Source organism: Amblyomma americanum, chromosome 2 (genome assembly GCF_052857255.1).
Source record: "Amblyomma americanum isolate KBUSLIRL-KWMA chromosome 2, ASM5285725v1, whole genome shotgun sequence".
In the NCBI taxonomy this organism is placed as follows: Eukaryota; Metazoa; Arthropoda; class Arachnida; order Ixodida; family Ixodidae; genus Amblyomma; species Amblyomma americanum.
In genome coordinates, this window is record NC_135498.1 from 184463493 (window position 1) to 184469492 (window position 6000).

Genomic DNA, 6000 nt, shown 5'->3' on the forward strand with positions numbered 1-6000 from the left:
GGAAAAGCCGATCGGTCCAGGACCGAATCCTGCCGCCGGAAAAAAATCCGCCGAAACTCGTCAGCCAATAGGAAGGCGAGTACCCGCGGCGACAAACATGGTGGCGCCCTTCGATGCAGGACTCCTCGCTTCGGAGTGAATTCGTCGCTGTTACTGCCTTTTTCAGCGCGTTCACTGGCCATAAAAGAGCCAGGGGTCTTTCGCTTTGTCTTATCTCGGCCATAAGAAAATATTTGAGCGATAAATTTGCCTTAATTTTTATTTCGGGTGACGATTCTTCCCCTTTTAGGCTTAAGAGGGGCGTCGAGTTGTTGCCAACAATGTTTCCTGTCCTAACCACCAGATGGCGCCACTGGGCGTTTAAAAAGTAAGAATGTTAGAAATGTCGTAACGTCCGACAAAATAGCTGCATTTAGCGTACGCAAGCGTGCATAAGGTTTTGGTATGTAGACAGCATCGATTAACCTCTTGCCACATCTGTGTACGCCGTGAGCAGACGACACACACACGATGAGCGGCGATGCGGTGGCCGGGAAGTGTGAACGAGACAGCATTTCGGCGGCCGCGAATTCCGCTTCCTCTCGCCGCCGAATGTGCAAGTGTGAACGCGCCATTAGTGATGGGAGTTCCATACGTTCCGAGAACTCGGTAGTGATCTTCTCGACCGTCGGCATCTCGTTGCGGCGAAAGAAATCGTGCACACATGACCTCAGCGCGCACAACGTGAAGCTGTCAAACTTCGCGCTGCGTCTTCTCTTCTCCGCATTGCGTGGGCGCTTTCGGGACGGCGTCGTCAGTTTGCCACCCGAAAAATGTGATGCTTTAACTTCCTTCCTCACCCTGAACACAGTCCTTTCGCTGACACCGAGCATGTCAGCGACAAACTTGCTCGTCTCCTCCACGCTTTATTTCCAGTGAAACAGCGCAACGGCACAAGGCCAGAGGACAAGAAAGGACGATACACAGCGCTGACTAACAACAGAATGTTTTATTCAGTGAGCCATGATTATAAAGGCGCCAGGAACACTGAAAAAACAGAAAAACAGAAAAAAACAGAAGAAAAAACACACAGAACCGTGACAGATATCCCTCCAACCAGGCACGTATATGATAGCACAAGGCTAACACGTGTGCAAAAATTCATGTTCTTTCTGCAAGGTAGCGACAGAAGGGGTGCTTACGCACCTCTGACCCAGCTTCAAGATCTCAGACGCTTCGATAAGTTCTCTAGTCAGCTGATCTTTGTGTCTATCAACAATTCTGCTTTTGTCATACAGAGGCTGGCACGAACAATCACAACAGTGAACACCAATGTGGCGGGCAGCGTTTTTGACATCATTTTTGTGCTCCCTCAGCCTATCGTTCAAACAACGACCAGTTTGTCCAACATATGCACCACCACAACTCAAAGGGATCGAATAAACCAGATTCTCTACGCACTTCACAAATTTTACCTCATGCTTTTTTGTGCAGATGGGTTCACCTTCATTTGACTTTTTGGGGCCATTTACACGCGCGCACAGACTTCTCAATTTCACAGGAGCTGAAAAGACACCATCTACTCCGGCTCTCTTACCAATTCTTTTCAAATTATGCGATGCAACATGAATGTAGGGTATCACAGACACATTTTTTCTTCTGGTACTATGGTCGACAGCGGCAGAAAGTTTTAACTTTTTCAGCATCCCCTCCGCTACAGCTGCTAAGACGTTGAGGGGGTATCCTGCAGTAACGAGCCTCTGAACCTGATAATAAAAACTATGGGCCGTCCTGTGGGTGCAAGATTTTTTCATGGCGTTACTAAAGCAAGACGCTATAATGCCCCTTTTTACGAGCTTCGAATGAGAGGAACTATACGGAAGCAACGGCTTTTTGCTCCTAGGTTCAAAAGACCAGCACATATGTGCAACAGTGAAGTACAGGGTCAAGTCAAGAAATTTTATGCAGTCATCAACAGGTACTTCGTGTGTCACTTCAAGAGGCGCGAGGACTTCAGAAAAAACTAAAAGAATGGCATCAACTTCTTGATCAAAATTCACCGCATCGGATTTTATCAGAATCAGGTAGTGATCTACAAAACGGCAAACTTTTTCAGCATTTGAGCTAATGAGACGATTTTCAAGGGTCCTGTCTAGCATGGCTAAGTAAAAATCGCTGAGCAATGGAGCAATGCACGCTCCTATGCATATCCCTTTCTTTTGGATAAAAACACGCCCATCAAATTCAGCGTAAGTGGAATCAAGGTATGTTTGTAAGAGGGCCAAGAAGTTCTGTACGGAGATGCCGGAGGCATTCTGAAAAGCAACAGCTCCGTACCTGTCAATTACTTCATTCATGCACTCTAGCAGTTCTTCATGTGGGATAGAATAATACAAGTCTTTGACGTCAATTGAGAAGGCACGCAACCGTTTGTCCTGGTTATTCTTAAAAATGTCAATTACATCGTCCGATTTTTTCACCTGATAAGGGTCGTCAATAAATAAGAGAGCTAAGTTCTTTTGTAAAAACTTCCCCAAACACTTTTGCCACGCGCCATTCTCCGAAATAATTACACGTAAAGGCATACCTAATTTATGAGTTTTTGCTGTAAAAAACATGCTCAGGCTCATTTTTTTGCACTTATCTATCGAGGAGCACAGGGCTTCTAAATTGAGCTTCTTGCACAATTTTTTTGCCTTCGTTTTGGCTTTTACAAGGCAGGCAGTACCGCGCTCATTAAAAACCGAGTGAACCGCATCCCCCGCTTTTTTATTAATACAATCATTGGGGAATACCGCAAAACCCCCTTCCTTATCCGCGGTTAACAAAACCAAAGAATGATTCCGAAGGTAACTGACAGTCTTGGTAATCGGGAGGTTTTTTGGTCGAGGCCTTGGCCGCAACACCACGTCCGCCCCGTCCGAAAGGCATCTACTGCGCTGCGTTCAGGCTCCCTGTTACGCCAAAACGTGTAGCAGTGGAAGATCATGTTGCGTGAATCGCTGTTCAGGATGCGGCCGCTCTTGCTCTTGCCGAGGCTCCTTGGTGGTGTGATCACCGACGCGACACAAGGCTCGTTCGGCAACAAAGGCTCGCGTTCCGATGTCACCTCGCTGGGCTCCATGGCGGAAAAGAGGTACGGAATGCCGTGCGCGAAAGTGCGTGAACTCACGAGATTGTAGGTTCGCAACCGCAAAAAAGAAACAAGTAGCAATTGAAAAATAAGCCTCACACATTAAAAAAATAAGCTTATGAAAACACACAAAAAGTACATATGAATCCTATGCTATTGAGCCAGACTGTTTTGTAATTACACGCCCGGTGCCGTCGATCTCGCTCCGTAGCAGACGACGCACAGCGTTGTAGAAGGCACGGAATTATTTTTCTCTCGCGATCCGGCATGTGCTGAAGCATTTGCATCATGATAGTTTTACTAAACCACTCATCAAGATACACAAATCTTATTTATACAGAGAAATACGCGTTTTAGAAGCAGTCACAATTTTTTGAGCGGGACTATTTCTTTAGGCGCGGAGGCTATTGGCTGCTGCGCTTCGGTCATCTGGGCGGGGCCTCTCCTGTCTTCTAATGTTGTACCCGACTATAGTTTCTATATCAACAATGAAGAACATAAACACATGCAGATTATTCAAGTAGAAGTTTTATTCTTCATGGCGTGCCCTACAAATTTTAAATTATACTGAAAAGTAATAAAGTGGAGTGCTTGTGCCACAAAAACTAAACCTCCACAACAATGCGAACACAAGGTAAAGGAAACAACATATTGCCCAAAATTTGAATGTCTGACAGAACAAATATGAAAAGGAAACCTCTCCACAACTGGAACAAAACAGCGTGACACCGAGCACACATTTGAAAATTTTTTCATCCAAATCCCCAGTCTGGTGCTCCAGCACTCGTCAGCCAGCATGTCGTGAAATGTACCATAGTTCTGGTAGCTGTAAAGAGTATACAGCTGATTTGGCATTTTGATATGTGAACAGTAACCCTCAATGACCACCAGGCTGAATACTTTCAAGAGGCTGTTCTAGTAACAAGACTGCAGTGAAACACTTAGCAAGTTATGCTGGCGTAATAATGCAAACCATTAATCTGAGAGTTCACTACCACACAACTCTGTAGTAACTCCTAAAGTGTTGCAGTCGAATGAAAAAAAGGACTGCGTATTATATAAACAAAAGTCAAGAGGCTGCAATGCAATGCCACGACGGAAGTGCTGCAATACAGCAATAGCGATACAATGTACACTTTAAGCAACACAATGAAACATGATCTCTTATCCTTAATTATCAGAATTTAAATATCCGTTTTCCTTGCTCTCTTGCAAAATTAAGTTTAGATCGCGAAAGCGCTCAAAAAGACAAGGATACAGAAAGAGATTTCCACGCAGTGCGCTTACTTCCAGTGTCTTTTTGAGCACATCCACTATCTAAACATGGTAACCCAACTAGTCTAAACGCTGTCGTTATTCCAAAATTAAGCCTTTCACAAAGTGGGAGCCCCTTCCCCTATACAAGGTGCACCATAACTAATCCAACACTTTTTCATGATATGTTTTCTCTGAGAATAAACACTGCTTGAAGATTTTGCAATAATACTTGCCTTTTCGATTCCACGAATGTATCATGCAAGTGTTCAATGAAATGACCATCTGCCCATCTTGATCATTGCTCAAAATCAGGGTATAATGCACCATGAAGGGCAGGCTCTACTTGATTTTTATGTTTTCCTAATGAAGCATGTACGTGCAACCCTTCTGCTGGCTTGTATGCAGCAGGTTTGTCTAGCTAGGCGAACTGTGGTTTTGCTATAAATATGAAATAGTACTTTGGAAGTGAATGGCTTTCTAAAATGCATTTAACATACATACCGGGGCTTTAACAGCACCTGGTGTAAGCAACATCAGTGCGGGGCCGCTGGAGTGGCCTAGTGGTCCGAGCATCTGCCTCGCAAGCGGGAGATGCGGAGTTCGATCCCCAGTGCTACCGGGTAACCAGCGGTGATACAATGTTGTGTTGCAGCCTTCTGGTGGAATTTGAATCATTTGAGGTGCAGCTGAAAGAAATTGTTTCATACATAAGTATATTTCATGCAACACAAAAGTGCACAGCCCCAACATGAGTTGTGGTATAAACTAACAGCGAGCTTTTTACTACTCTATTTAACATATGATGCAAGTCAGTGATGCTGGAGGCACAAAACTAAATACTGTGAGGTAACAAGAGCTAATATGGACAATCATGCCTTTACGAGATATTGTCAATATACATTTTCCTGAATGAACTAAAGTTATCCTTAGAAGCATTGAGAGGAAGATAATTTTCCTAAATGCCTTTTGCCAGAATAGGCCTTTTATGAACCAGTTGCAAATGAAAAGAATAACTTTAAGACCATGCTATGCATGCTCTAACGCCAAAGTCGTTGCATACAAGCAGTATACTATGCCCCTAGTTTTATGGTGGGCCTGTACTGCACAATTTTCACGCAAGGTAGTGGAAAGTATGTGCCATGAAACAGACCTCTGCTTGCTGAAACTGGCAAATAAATACTGGGTTTTTAAGGCAGGAATGAAGTTACAAAGTTCCTTTTGCAGGTATTGAACTTACGGTTAGTTATTTGAAAAATATAAATCCTTGACCTGCAATGATTGAAGTTTTTAGCAAATAATATTTCCATTGTAACAGTGGAAACGCTCTTTTATTTGAGGAACGACTTTTCAAAAGCCTGCGTTTCATGGTGGCTGTCAAGTAGCCCTGATAAAGAGAAGCCAGTCACGACACACAACCAAGCCCCCGTAGCACATTTTCAACTATGCCCTCATGATATAGCTTTAAAGTAAGTGTTAAGCAATACAAATACAAATCCCTTGATTTCCTTCATGATTTATCACTGGTGTATACATACAAAGATAACCGTACAAGATGTGGAGTGCATGGTAGAGAGAGAGTAGGCAGGTGGTTTCTTGACACTCACAAAGTGAACAAGGGAAGGAAAAATCTC